Genomic DNA, 15,399 nt, shown 5'->3' with positions numbered 1-15,399 from the left:
ACAGCTTTCTGCATACACTGTACTGAAAATAATTCCCTTCGACTAAGATGGGTTAAGTCTTCCAAAATTGGGAGTTTATTACTTCTAAAAAAAATTCTCCCTGTTCATTCTTCTTCAATTTCAATCCCCTTGCAGCACCACCATCTAAGGGCTCAGGAGCTTTGATAACTAACCCATAGTCATTTAAATGCTTTATAAGTTCACCCGAGGTTACTTTGCTCTCATTGAGTAGAATATCATCAATATACGACTTAGTTCCATCAAAGAAATGTTTGAGCTTGCCTAAACCAGTTTTCAAAATTTTTGCCATTATTCTTGGTGCTGAATTCAGTCCAAAATCTAGTCTTGTCAGACAATATGTTTTACGGTACCTTTGTAATTCATCGACACTTCCAAAGCTCCTCCGCAACTCCAATTTGTAAATAAGCAGATTTTTTATCAACAATGGTTCCAGCCACTGTTTGCCTCCATTCTCGAAAGGTTTCATTACAAACATCAGTTATTTCATCCCCTGTATAGCAACACACATGAGCATTCAGCTCTCTAAAATCCAATACGAGTCTTATTTTATGCTTGGTAAGCTGTTCAACAGCTAGCAAGGATATAATACCTATTTTTACATCTTTCCAAGGTACTGTACTAAAATACCTTCTCTGACCCATCGCTCAACTTCTTCTTCAAAACCTTGTTTCTTTTCAGCTTGAAAACTCTACTCATGGCAATCTATTTCATTGGTGTGAATTGGTGGACTAGATTTCCATTCCCATTCCACTATCCAATATTGTCCATCAAATGTAGCGTTAAAGTCTTTGGCTTTAATTACTTCAACAGTCTCCTCTAATTGTGAACTTTCTGTTTTGCTTCCTGGCTGCTCAGCAATTACTTCAAAGATCTCCTCTAATTGTGAACTTTGTTTTGCTTATTGATTGCTCAGCAACTGCAGCACAGCTTCTGAACCCAAATTCTACTGTCCCATCTGCAACTACACCACCACCCATATGATCAATAGCATCCATACCCAACACCACCTAAAACTGGGAAAGATTTGTTTAGTCACTACAGCTTCAACATCAATCTTAACCCCTCATCTTCCAATTTGCACCTGACGTCTCCCTTGACATCTCACTTCTGAGCCATCAAAAGCCACCATGTCACTTACTCCTTCACAGTGTCCAACAATATTTGAATTTACAATAGTGACTGAACACCATCAACCAATGTCTTAGCAATACTACTGTTCACCTCAACATCAATAATTGGTAGTGAATGTGCCCTTAGTCCTCTATTTGGGTGACTGCTGGTGTACCAGTCACCTGACGCTCGTTTCCCTGATTGCACCGTGATGTTATATGTCCGGGCTTACCACATTTATAACATATAATTTCTTTATGCCATTTTGTTACAATATTTCACCATATGTGGCCCTTCATAACTGAAGCAAAATCCTTTAAATGAACGACTACTGTTTTGTTCACTATTCTCATGTTTGACAGTGGCCTAGCCAAAAGGTCTTATTACTGCAGATACAGCCTCACCCTTACTTGCCTTTGACATCACTCATATTCATATCAAGAACACCATCAATCTGTTGTAATTCACAAGTTATTTTACCAGGAAAACCATTAACAAACAATAAAACAACCAACTTTTCCAAGCTAGTATGTACCTGAGAAACCAGCTAATACACCCTACCTTCTCAGCTCATTAGCACATACATCTGTACAAGTTCCCCAGTCCACCTCTTTTTTGATAATTTAGCAAAAGTTATGAATGCACTATTAGTAAATGCCACTAATAGCTTTCTCTCAATAGCATCAGCATCAGACTGCCCTGTACCAGTTAACTCTAAATACAATGACAATGTGTCAACCTCTATGTATAAAGGCAAAAAAACTTGCTACATCTAAAATTTTCTGCAACTTGGCTACCAATTTAACTTTCTTCAGCCATGCTACTATATCTCCCTCACTGGTAAACTGTTTCAACATTTGTCACCTTGGATGCCATAATAATGTCTATACTGTATAGCTTGTAAACTCTTACCTTATTCCCATGGAAGAAAGGCCACACAACTAACTTCACAAATAATTAGAGAAACCAATACAATACCGTGAGAGCACCCTCACAACCTACCTAACTCCATGAATCAAAAATTCTGACAGACCCACTCACCCACTAACCTCCCCATCTAGGGTTGCCACTCCACATACCTGGCAGGGTTGCCAGAAAGAAGTAACTGCCAATAATTCTAAAATCTACCACAGGGGCAAAGTCTAATGGCACATTACTTAATAGGAATTAGAATCTTCCGAAGGCCTATATCTTCATTTTTCTGGATAACTTCCTCTATTAAGAAATTACAACATTCCCAATAATTGGATTATACACTTTCATTTTAGAGTTTGCCTTTTATATGTAAGTTTTCTAAATTCAGATGACATTTTAAAATCTTATAATTCTTGCTTGTCAATGGAAATGTCTCAAAATAGAAATAGTGAAGCTGACTGCTCTGATTCACAAAGTATAATGCACAATTATGCCTGAGATATAATTGCTGCATTATACAAGGAACTTCCTCTGTCAGTTCGTTGAATATGGTGCCACAAACATCTAGTTAGCTTAGTCATGACAGGGGTTCACATACAGTTCCATTTGCAAATGAATTAGTAAGGAATAAGCAACCTGGAACTTCCTGTGGCCAACACTTCCCATACCTGATACCTGTTTAAGACATTTTTCGTAAAAAAATTTATTTTGTCATCTCATGATCTGTGAAATACTGACAGAAACCACCACTTATCAACCAACCACTGCTGAAAAATGGTTTGGAAAGCTGCACAACTGAGGTGAATGAAATATTGATAACAGTCCGCAAAACTGTAATTTTCATTATCACAATATTCTGATTTTGGTTCTTGTCCCTGTACAACTATTAAACCTTATACAGTTTCCTTTTGCAAAACCACAAACAACTCCTGATCTTACAGTCAACAAAATAAGAACTTCACATTTTCATGTTGATGTGAAGACTAAATATGTTTAATACCTGTATCAGAAGCAATAGTTAGCATATTATACTATACAATCACCTTATATCATATATATTTCTACACACTATCCAAAGCAGAGAACTGAAACCATTAAAATAATAAAAATAAACTTTTACAAAAATATATAAATTCTTCCTAAGACTTGGGGACTGACAACTCCTATAACTCAAAAGACAGAATTGACTTTTTTGCTGGACATACCTTTGCATTTGTGGTGGGTCTGATGGTTACGTTTCACAAAGTACCACTTAAGGACGAAATTAAAATGACTGTTTAATAACTTGTCTGAATGGGAGTTCATTCTACTGTAGTCTGATGTAGTTTTCTGTGATTACAGAGTATTCGAAGAATCAGAAGATAAATCAACAGATCTGTCAATGAAATTCAATTATTAATTCCTTCCAGAAACCAGTGAGTTTTTATTCTGTGCACATTACACACACAGGGTAATCCATTTTCGTAAAAAAGTTCTGATAACAAATCACACTTAAAAGCAGGGCAAAAGTGTTGCTTTACAATTATCACCCCATAAAAATGATATTTTAATGATAAAATAAAGTTTGTTCATACTTACCTGGCAGATATATATATAGCTGTATTCTCCGAAGTCCGACAGAATTCCAAAAACTCACGGCACACGCAGTGGGGCCAGGTGGTTAATACCCATTCCTGCCGCTGGGAGGCGGGTATCAGGAACCATTCCCATTTTCTATTCAGATTTTCTAGTGCCACTGTCTCCTGAGGGGAGGAGGGTGGGCACAATGATTATATATATCTGCCAGGTAAGTATGAACAAACTTTATTTTATCATTAAAATATTTTGTTCATGCAACTTACCTGTCAGATATATATATAGCTGAATCCCACCATTGGAGGTGGGAAGAGACAGAATAGGATTTAGGAAACAAATATATGTAGGCGATTGACGCCTTGGTTCCTTACTTGTTAGCATTGCTGACTTCGTGATTACAGTCACCGAAGCCTGCTTCTGCTTTACTACAGTCTCCAGCAAGGTAGTGACCTATATAGCTGGTGAGTTCTAGATGATCTGTCCACGGGGCATGACCACAATGGGACTAGATCATAAGACCATACTGTGAGAGCAAAAAATGAGCAACGACCAACCACCTGACCGAGAGCATCAACAGGACCTGCCGACTGGGACGCCAGATCGGTGGAAGTCCCAACAACTTACAGCTTTCGACATGCCCTCTCCTGGTCCTTAAAAGTCCGACAGAGGTCCAGGCCTATGTTAGCATAGCTGACTTCGTGATTACTGTCACCCAAGCCTGCTTCTGCTTTACTAGAGTCTCCAGCAAGGTAGTGACCTATATAGCTGGTGAGTTCTAGATGATCTGTCCACGGGGCGTGACCACAATGGGACTAGATCATAAGGCCATACTGTGAGGGCAAAAGGAGCAACGACCAACCACCTGACCTAGAGCGTCAAAGGTCCTGCCGAAGGGACGCCAGATCGGGAAGCCCCTGTGCAACCCTCTTGCGGCTTTCGACATGCCCTCTCCTGGTCCTGGGAGTCCGACAGAGGTCCAGGCCTAGAAGCGTTATGGGACCGATCTGACGTAAACGTAAAAAAAAAAAAAAAAAAAAAAAAAAAAAAAAATCAAGATTAAAATATACTTCCTAACCTCTAAAGGATAGGATGAGTATCGCTCCCCCCCAACACTGTGTCTGCAGAAACGACAACAGGTCCTGCAGGGACGCCAGATCGGCACAGAAGCCCCTCATAACCCTCCTGTGGCTTTTGACTTGCCCTCTCCCTGGTCCTGGGAGTCCGACAGAGGTCCAGGCCTAGAAGTGTTATGGGGCCGATCTGGAGTGCAGAAACGTATGGTCTAGCGAATAGCAGTCTTCGTATGTCGTCTTCACGTCCCGCAAATAATGTGAAGCGAACACTAATTGCTTCGCCAGAAGGTGGTACCAGAAGATCGCAAAGGGACATGTTCTTCTGGAAAGCCACCGAAAATGCAATGGCTCTAACTTCGTGAGCCTTAACTTCAAAAGACTCAAGTCACTGTCTTGAACGTCGGAAAGTGCGTCTAAAATGGTGCTTCTAAAAAGAACGCCAGTGCATTCTTAGAAAGAGGCAAATCCGCCTCTTGACAGAGCACCACAGACTGTCCGAAGGACCTCGACTTTCCCCGAGTCTTCTGCAAATAAAATTTGAGAGCCCTGACAGGACACATGACTCTTTCTGGTTCATGTCTGAGAATTTCCGTCATACCCTTAATCTCGAAGGTCCTGGGCCAAGGGGTTGGAGGAGGTTCTCGTTAGAAAGAACATACGGCTTAGAGAACATACTGCATTATGGCCTCTAAAACCTGACATGATTATTGATAGCCTGAAGTTCACTAACACTCTTCGCCGTAGCCAGAGCAGTTAGGAAAAAACCTTCCTTGTCACATTCTTGAGACGCCGAAGAAAGAGGCTCGAAGGTATTTGACATAAAAAATTTAGGACGACATCCAGGTTCCAGGGAGGCGTCCTGGAATGAGGTACCTTGACAGTCTCAAAGGATCTCAAGAGATCGTGAATATCCTTGTTGTCGGCTGATAGTCTGAATGCAGTTAGACTCAGAGCAGGGGAAGTTTTGAGGTACATTTCGAAATGGGGCTGCAAAAGATCTACCAGAGACGCCCCAGGTCCTGACATACTTCTCGTGAAGGGTCCATTCTCCAAGCTGCCGCTGCAACTGAGAAGGTCCTCTCGACTCCTGCAACGAACCTGCGTGAGAATCGTGATCCCCGCGATGGGCCCAAAGCAGGATCTCCTTTGCCAGGGCGAAACAGGGACCGGGAACGAGAGTTCCTCCTGTTTCTTGAGGTATGCCAGGGCTGTGGAGTTGTCTGAATTTACTTGAACCACTCGGCCTGACACTTGGCTCTCGAAGGATTGAAGGGCCAGCAGGATCGCCCCTAATTCCTTGAGATTGATGTGCCAGGACACCTGTTCCCCTCTCCAGGTGCCTGACACTTTCTCCCCTCTAGTGTTGCTCCCCATCCCTCCCTGGGAGCGTAGGAAAACAACACCAGGTCGGGGCTCTGAGGGCATAGAGAAACCCCTTCTGCCAACCTCGAGGGGTCGAGCCACTACCTCAGGTGAATCTTGAAAACAGGAGAGATCTTCAGGGTCTCCTCTAGATTCTCCTTGTCTATTCAGTTTTCCGCCAGGAAAAACTGGAGCGGCCTGAGATGAAGTCTTCCCAGGGAAACAAACTTCTCCAGAGAGGAAATGGTCCCCAGCAAACTCGTCCATTCCCTCACCGAGCATATTTCCTTCCCTAGGAAGGATGAGACTTTTCTAAGCATTGCTACTGACGTTCCTGGGATGGAAAAGCTTGAAAAGCCACTGAAACCATCTGAATCCCCAGATAGACGATGGACTGCGTCGGGATCAGATGGGACTTTTCTTCATTCACTAGAAGTCCTAGGGACTTTGTCAACTCTAAAAACTCGCATTCAGGTCCTCCAGACACCTTGACTGTGAAGAGGCTCGGATGAGCCAATCGGCCAAATAAAGCGAGATCCGAATACCCGCCAAGTGAAGCCATCTCGCCACATTTCTCATGATAATCGTGAAGATCATGGGAGCTGTGCTCAGCCCGAAGCAAAGAGCTCTGCATTGAAACACTCGTCCCCTAGTACAAACCTCAAATACTTCCTCGAATGGGGATGTGGGGAACGTGAAAATAAGCGTCCTGTAAGTCCAGAGCGACCATCGAATCTCCTGGTCTTAATGCTCCTAAAACAGACTGGGACGTCTCCATCGTGAACTTCTCCTTCACCATGAAGCGGTTCAGTCTACTGACATCAAGGACTGGTCTCAATCCTCCCGACTGCTTCGGAACTAGGAACAGTCGGTTGTAGAATCCTGGGGAGTCCAGCTCCAGGACTTGCTCCACAGCTCTTTCTCGAGCATTTGCTCTAATAGCTCGAAAAGGATCTGTTGCTTCTCTTGATGGAATGAGGACGACAGATCCCTGGGCGACGTGCACAGAAGTGGTGAGTCGAGAAAAGGGATCTTGTATCCTCTCTCGATAACTTCAAGGAACCAGGTGTCTGCCCCTCTTGCTCTCCAGGCTCTCGCAAACGAAAGAAGCCTGGCTCCTACAGGTGTCTGGAGGTGCTGCAAATCACTTCCTGCCCCAAGGTTTAGGCGGGGCTCCGCCTCTGAAAAGACCTCTACCTCGGGGAGAAGATCTCGAGGAAGAAGCTCCTCCACGAAAGGGCTTCTACTTCCTGGAGGTCTGACCCGACAACGACATCAAAGGGACTGCCGGGCGTCTTGACGAGTGGGCCAAGAGGTCTTGAGTGGCCTCCTTCAAGCTGGAGGAGAGATCCTTGAACAAGGACTGGGGGGAAGAGATGGCTTGAAAACGGGAGAACAGCAAAGCCCTCTGCGACGGAGAAACTGACTTTGCAAAAGTATGACGCCAAAGGCATCTGGTGTTCCCAGGCAGTCACCCATCCAAGTACTGACCAGACCCAACGTTGCTTAACTTCGCTGATCGCACGAGAGCGGTGCTCAACGTGGTATGGCCGTTGGCTGGTAGGGCCATAGGCTGTAAAGTTACAGTACAAGGCCCTCTTCTTCAAGAGGCCCGTACAAAAGAGGGAAGCCAGTTCCTCCGAGCCATCCCTGACTGCCTTGTCCATGCAGTTCAACACGCTGGACAGCTCCCCCAGGCAGATCGAGTCGGGACTCCTAATCCTGACGTCTAGAGCCCCCAAACACCAGTCCAGGAAAATGAAGACCTCCATGGTTCCTAAACAGTCCTTTCAAATGGTGATCCGTCTCCGACATAGTCCAGGACACTTTGGCAGCCGACAGGAGGGACCTTCTAGGCGCGTCGACCAAGCTAAGAAAGTCTCCTGGGACAACGAAGGAACTCTTGAGCCAACGTCCTCCCCGGTCTCTTACCACATACCTGCCTTGCCACTCAGCTTGGATGGGGGCAGGGCAAAAGAAGTCTTGCCTTGGGTCTTCCTTCCTCCATCCAGGTGTTAACCTTCTTGAAGGCCTTCTTCGTCGCCAGAGACTTCATCTTGACAAACCCCGGCGCTCTCCTCGTCTAGGACGAAGCAAACTGCGAAGGAGGAGAGAGAGTGGACGAGGGTTTGAAACTTGTCGCCAAACAAGTCCTTAAGAAAGGCCGTCTAACACCTGGTAGTCCGTAGACGAGGAAGGGGGAGGCTGCTCAAGGACTGCAGGCTCCGACTCACAAGAGACTTCTCCCTCTTCAATGGGAGAAAAGAAGGCCTTGCGGTCCAACACGCAGATGGGATCTCGCTTCCCGCAGACTTTGATTGCTCTGAAGCGTCGCCGAGCAACCAAAGAGGCGTCCTCCCGAGAGTCCATCCGAGCGTCCTGCACGGCAGCGAGAGGCGTCTGACGAGCAGCTACAGAAGCGTCCAGGATAGCTGCTGCGGGCGTCACGATGGCGGTCCAGCCGGCGTCCTGCACGGCAGCGAGAGAAGCGTCCTGACGAGCAGCTACAGAAGAGTCCAGGATAGCTGCTTGCGGAGCGTCACGCTGGTGGTCAGCCGAGCGTCCTGCACGGCAGCGAGGAGGCGTCTGACGAGCAGCTAGGAGAAGCGTCCAGGATAGCTGCTTAACGGAGCGTCACGATGGTGGTCCAGCCGAGGTGTCCTGCACGGCAGCGAGAGGAGCGTCCTGACGAGCAGCTGGAGAAGCGTCCAGGATAGCTGCTTCTCAGGCGAAGGGCGCTGCAGCAGAGCGTCACGATGGCGATCCAGCGGCGGTGAGACACGACTGGGAGACGAAGCATGCTTGACAGAAAGGCCCCCAGTCAATATATTGTGAAATAGGCTACCTGCTTGGGAAGTCTCAACTCCCGCTTAGCCTACGAGTACTAGAATTTGGCTCGCCTCGTTAGGCCGGTAGATTTAAATCAGTCTCGGCGAGATAAAACCTATTCTCGTCGTTTTAACTAAAATTATGGTAGGTTATCTCCTCACCCTGACTAAAACTAATGTTTGATACCGACCTGAGTAAATTATGGCATCTTTAACGTTTACCGTGCTACTTTGAACTCATGAAAGCGTTTGTTTCCTTTTTACTAGGAGGCAGCCATTGCCTACGTGACGTCCGATCTAGTTCTCCAAAAACAAACCTTACATTTCCTTTAATAACTCCATAAGTGTTTGATTTTGTTGTAACAACATAGTTACGAAAACTTTATTGGACATATCCTTCTTCAGCGTCCGCCTTACGAGTCCGTTTTCACGACGTGCACTTTGACTGACCCAGCGTTACTATTGTTTCTTCTTTATTATCGGTTAACAGGTGACTCAATCTATGCACCTTCTCCAATAGATAATATTTTGTTAGACCATCTTCCAGATGCAAAAAGGAGCACTACTAGTGCGAGAATGAAATCCTGAACTAATAAATTAGCAGGGTGGGAGGCAAAGTAAGCGATCATTTATCAAACAAACCTGCCCTCTACACCTCATGCATATAAAGTGAGGATCTACCGAAACTTTCAGTAGCCTCACCTTAAACTCATTCACACAACATACTCTGAAGCTAGCATAACTAGATCCAGACATCATCAAAGAGCAATCAAAAGCAAATTCCACAAAAGCGTATGCCAATCCACAATCCAAAGACAAAAACCAAAAGTCAAATAGAATACTTAAGTGGAAAAAAAACGAGTTTACGAAATCCAAAGACGGAGGTACTGAAAACAGTTGTTGACAGTACCGGCGACAGAGAAAATCTGAATAGAAAATGGGAATGGTTCCTGATACCGCCTCCCAGCGGCGGGAATGGGTATTAACCACCTGGCCCACTGCGTGTGCCGTGAGTTTTGGAATTCTGTCGGACTTCGGAGAATACAGCTATATATATATCTGACAGGTAAGTTGCATGAACAAAATGACATTTTTATGATAAAATAACGTTTCACTTATACTTACCCGGTAGTTACATATAGCTGTCGTCTTTGACGTCACGGCAGTATTCAAATTTCGCGCTAGCGCTAAGCGTTACTGAAAGGTGATCCTCTACCCCCACCCTCTATCGGGGTATCGGGAACCGTCCCAAGAACACGTCATAAGTTTTGCCCAACTGCCCAGGTGAGGGGAGGAGGGAGGTTATGATTATGTAACTACCAGGGTAAGTATAAGTGAAACGTTATTTTATCATAAAAATGTCATTTTCACTTATACAACTTACCCGGTAGTTACATATAAGCTGATTGGCACCTTGAGGAGGTGGGGCACTGGCAGCTAATAAAATTCTTGGAATTATCTACTTGCAACAAGTTAGACATAGGTTCCTTACCTTTAAAGGTAGCTGACTCAGTGGTTACTGCCTCTGTAGTCTGCTGGCCTTTATATTGTGCCGAGAGGATATAAAGGGATCCGTGTGTCGGACACAATAAAAACAGTACCTGCCGTAGAGAACATGGCTGCGTATGGACAAGTCTGATGCCCTTGATCAGGGCGCAGTACGACGAACAACAAAACAAGGGATCACCTAACATTACCATAAAACCAATACCAAAGATTAAAAACTGGAAGATACTAACACATCATGTATCTCAGGCAACCTTAAAAACAACAACCCCAACACCAAGATGAAAATGTTAGTTAAGGAGCGGACTCCTTTTCACCCTCCCCAACACCGTGTCAGTCGCAATAAAGGGCCCCAGCGTACTGCACTCTTCAAAAAAGTTTGCATACGTCCACTAAATAATGCGATGCAAACACTGACTTGCATCTCCAAAAGGTGGACTTAACCAAGTCTTTCACAGATAAGTTTCTGCTAAAGGCTAAAGAAGTCGAAACCGCTCTAATCTCATGCGCTTTTACCTTAAGAATACTCATCTCCGAGTCAGCACACTGCTCATGAGCTTCTTTTATCTGGCTTCTCAAAAAGAAGGAAAGGGCATTCTTAGAGAGAGGCCTAGAAGGATCTCTAACCGAGCACCAGAGGTGGTCACTGGGACCTCTGAGCTTCTTCGTTCTCTGAACGTTAGAACTTGAGAGCTCTCACAGGGCAGAGGTACCTCTCAGGTTCTTCGGGACCGACCAATTGGGAAAGGTCCTTAATTTCAAACTCTCTTGGCCAAGGTCTAGACGGGTCTTCGTTCTTGGCTAAGAAACCAAGAGTAGACATACATACTGCCTTCCCCTTAGCAAAGCCTACTCTTTTGTCAATCGCATGTAGCTCACTTACTCTCCTGGCCGTAGCCAGAGCTACCAAAAAATCAGTCTTTTCGTGAGATCCTTCAAGGAGATGTTCGCCATCGGTTCAAAGGACTGAGACCGTAACCATCTCAGCACTACGTCAAGATTCCACGCCACTGGTCTCTTCTGGTCCCTCTTTGACGTATTAAATGATCTAATCAGATCTGAAAGGTCTTGACTCAAAGACACTTCAAGACCCCTATGTCGAAAGAGACCGAAGCTAACATGGCTCTATACCCTTTAATGGTAGGTACAGCAAGCTTTTTCTCTCTGTGGAGGAACAAGAGAAAATCGGCCATCTGGACTATAGACGTCGAAGAAGAAGACACGCCTTCTCTTCGACACCAGGACCTAAACTGTGTCCACTTTGCCTGGTAAACATTGTCAGAGGATTCTCTTCTTGGCTTCGCGATAGCTTCCGAAGCCTCTCTTGAAAAGCCTCTCTTTCTGATGAGTCTCCTGACAGTCTGCAGGCGACAAGATGAAGAGCGGACAAGTTTTGGTGGAACCTCTGAAAGTGCGGCTGTCTGAGTAAATCTGGTCTCTGGCAGAAGTCTCGGAAAGTCTGACAGTAGGTTTAGAAGGTCCGGGAACCACTCCCTGGACGGCCAGAATGGAGCCACCAGAGTCATCCTTACGTTCCGATGGCCTGAGAACTTCGAGATGACTTGCCGCAGGATCTTGAACGGGGGAAAGGCATAAAGGTCCAGGTCCGACCAGTCCATGAACATTGCATCCACGAAAACCGCTTTGCTGTCTGGAACCGGAGAGCAGTAAAGGGGCAGCCGAGTCGTTTTGTCAGTTGCAAAGAGATCTATGAGCGGACGTCCCCATACCTTCCATAGCTCCTCGCAAACTAGGGGATGTAAAGTCCACTCGTTGGATAGAACCTGGTTCTTTCTGCTGAGAAGGTCCGCTGCTACATTTCTCTCCCCTTGAATGAATCTCGTTACTAGTCTGGTCCCGATCTCCTCTGCCCAAACTAGTAGCTCCTCGAGGTCTCGTAGAGGGACCACTAGTGAGTGCCCCCTGTTTCGAATGTATGCCAGAGCGGTCGTGTTGTCCGCCTGGACCAAGACGCATTTGCCTTCCACTTCTTTTGAAAGGCTAACAGGGCTAAGTGAACCGCTTTTAGTTCCTTTCGATTGATATGCCAGTTTCTCTCTTCTCTTTGCCACTGGCCCCGAAACTTCTTTTGTCCCCATAGTCGCTCCCCAGCCCTTGTCCGAGGCGTCGGAAAACAGAGTTAGGTCTGGGTTCGAAGCTGAAGAGGAAGTCCTTGTGACAGCCTTCCTTCTGACCTCCACCAATGGAGGCACTCCTTTATCTTTTCCGAAATGGCGAATGTGAAGGAGTCCGGGAACTGTTTCCTGGGCCACTTCTCTTACAGGTAAAACTGCAGTGGTCTCAGGTTCAAGCGCCCCAGTTTTACAAACTTCTCCACGGAAGTTAAGGTTCCCACGAGGCTCATCCATTCGTTCGCGGAACAAATCTTCCTCTGCAGAAAGTCGTCGATCTTCTGAAGGCATGAGGCTATCCGTTGGCTGGACAGAAAAGCCTGAAAAGTCTGAGAGTCCAGACTCACTCCCAAATAGACAATCTGCTGACTGGGAGTAAGGCAAGACTACTTCTCGTTGATAATGAGGCCTAGAGACTTCAGCGTTAATTGAAGAGTCTTTGATAGGTCCTCCAAACAGCTCTCCCTCGAAGCAGCTTTGAGCAGCCAATCGTCGAGGTACATGGAAACTCAAATTCCTTCCAGGTAAAGATGTCTGGCTACTGACAACAGGACCCTTGAAAACTTGCGGGGCTGTCGACAGACCGAAGCAGAGGGAACGGAACTGATAAACCTGTTCCTCGAAGACGAACCTCAGGAACTTCCTTGAATCTGGGTGTATCGGGACGTGAAAATAAGCGTCTTGGAGGTCTATCGAAACCATCCAATCCCCCTGATGTAAAGACGCCAAGACCGACTGAGTTGTCTCCATGGAGAATTTTGTCTTCTGAACGAAGCCATTCAACGCACTCACGTCCAGGACGGGTCTCCATCCCCCTGATGCTTTCGTAACCAGGAACAGACGATTGTAGAAACCTGGAGATAGAGGGGCATGAAGCAGTTCTATCGCTTCCTTCTCCAGCATGGCTCGGACTTCTGAGCGAAGGGCGTCTAGTTTCGCGGAGTTGTGCGAGTACCCCTGTAAAGAAACTGGAGCCTCCACTAAAGGAGGTTTGGAAAGGAAGGGGATGGCATATCCTTCCTTTAAAACTTGGATCGTCCAAGGGTCTGCCGAGATCCGTTGCCACTCTTGCCAGAACCTTTGCAGTCTGGCTCCTACAGCTGAATGGAGGACAAAAGGTTCATTTCTTCTCTGGGGCCGTCGAGGTTCTAGGCGTGGCTTTGCCTTTTCCTCTGGCCCTGCCAAAAAAACACGTCTAGAGGATCTTCCTTTATACTGTCCAAACGAGAAAGCGGGGACGAAACACGCAACGCACAGAAGCGGCAGAAAGCACAGGTCTCTTCGCTTTCTTGGCAGACTGCGACAAAAGATCCTGGGTTGACTTCTGGGCTAATGCCTGGGAAATTGCAGCAACCAACTCTTGCGGAAACAGATGAGCCTTGTTCAAAGGAGAAAACAAGAGAGCCGACTTCTGGTTTGAAGAAACACCTTTTGCTAAGAAGGAGCACCAAAGTTCCCTCTTTTTGAGAACCCGTCGTAAATAAAGAGGCCAGTTCTACTGCACCGTCGCAGATGCCCCTATCAATGCAGTCCACTACTCCTACCACATCATCCAAGAGCTCGGAAGGAAGATTAAAATCCTTAATCTTCCTGGCTAAGGCCGCAAATCGCCCAGTCCAGGAAGCTCACTATTTCAAGAGTCCGAAACACGCTCTTGAAAAACTTGATCCAGTTCGGAGGACGTAAAGAAGACCTTCGCAGAATTAAGTGCGGTCCTCCTACTGGCATCCATGAGACTGGAGAAGTCCCCTGTGGAGGCAGGCAGCCACACCCAGGGAAAACATTTCCCCAGTCTCGTACCAACTCCGGTTACGGAAGGAACGACGAGGAGGAGGAAGACAGAAGACGTTCTTTCCAATTTCCCTCTTCTCGGCCAGCCAAGCATCCATCTTCTTAAGGCCTTTCTTCGCCGAGACGGACAGGACAAGTTTGGTAAAGTCCGAAGAAGAAACAGAAGCCTTGTCCCTCTTGTACTGGGACCCAGGAGACGGAGGAGCCGCAGGCGAGAACGAATCAGGGAAGTTCTCAATAAAGAAATTTCAAGAGCTTCTTGTAAGAAGAGAGTTGCGGAGACTTCTCCTCCTTACACTGCTCCTCTAAGCCCGAGAGGAGTTCGTCAGAAACTGGGGATAAGTCCAGCTGGACAACGTCTTCATCCAAGTCTCCTTGAACTGAAACTTGAGTTACACGAGCGGAGGCTGGAAGGCTCGTGACATATTCTTGCTGTGTCACCGAAAGAGTTTGAGCCTGTTGAGGAGCCATCGGAGGCGCCAAAGGAGGCGCAGTTGATACAGCAACCGAAGGTGGCGCCAAAGGAGGAGCCGTCGGTACCACAACGACAGGTGGCGCCAATGAAGGCGCAAAATTTTCAAATTTCAGGAGCGGCAGACAGAGTAGTCGAGGTGGGCGCCGCTGGTATCACAGGAGGCGCCAAAGGAGGTGCAATCGGCACAGCAGCCAAAGGTGGTGCCAACGGAGGCGCAAGCGGCGGCGCTACCGGGGCGACAGAAAGAGGAGCTGAGGTGGGCGCCGCTGGCATCGTAGGAGGAGCCAAAGAAGAAACTTGACTTTTAGACAAAAGTTGTAAAATCGAGTCCAAACGGGCGTTGATTCCGTCAATCACAAGCTGTTGAGGTCCATCGAATGCTGGAGCAGGTGCCACAGGAACAGGAGTCACAGGAGTCGCTGGCGCCAAAGGAGCAGACCTCTCAGATGCAACTGTCTTATAGGGAGGCTCAGCCGAAAACGAATGAGACGAGTCCGACGAAGAAAGCCTCTCCGGTTCTGCCCAAAAGCTACAGGAAGGGGTAGGATCCTCCAGAAGAGCCTTCTTCTTAGGAATCTTCAATGGTGAAAGCAGACGAGACCTCTTCAAAG

General features: G+C 46.6%; 1 long non-coding RNA gene and 1 pseudogene across 1 annotated transcript in view; both read right to left on the bottom strand.

The window, feature by feature from the left end:
• Nucleotides 1–15,399, bottom strand: part of LOC136840626 (uncharacterized) — a 42,936-nt gene that overhangs the window by 8,275 nt on the left and 19,262 nt on the right. Inside the window, exon 2 of the long non-coding RNA XR_010853671.1 lies at nt 3,252–3,421. This is a non-coding gene — a long non-coding RNA (uncharacterized lncRNA). The remainder of the gene's footprint in view (nt 1–3,251; nt 3,422–15,399) is intronic.
• Nucleotides 7,499–7,614, bottom strand: LOC136841325 (5S ribosomal RNA; annotated as a pseudogene).

Source organism: Macrobrachium rosenbergii, chromosome 8, assembly GCF_040412425.1.
Source record: "Macrobrachium rosenbergii isolate ZJJX-2024 chromosome 8, ASM4041242v1, whole genome shotgun sequence".
Classification (NCBI taxonomy): domain Eukaryota; kingdom Metazoa; phylum Arthropoda; class Malacostraca; order Decapoda; family Palaemonidae; genus Macrobrachium; species Macrobrachium rosenbergii.
Note: the sequence above shows the minus strand (reverse complement) of the source record. Positions and strands in the feature narration are given on the sequence as shown.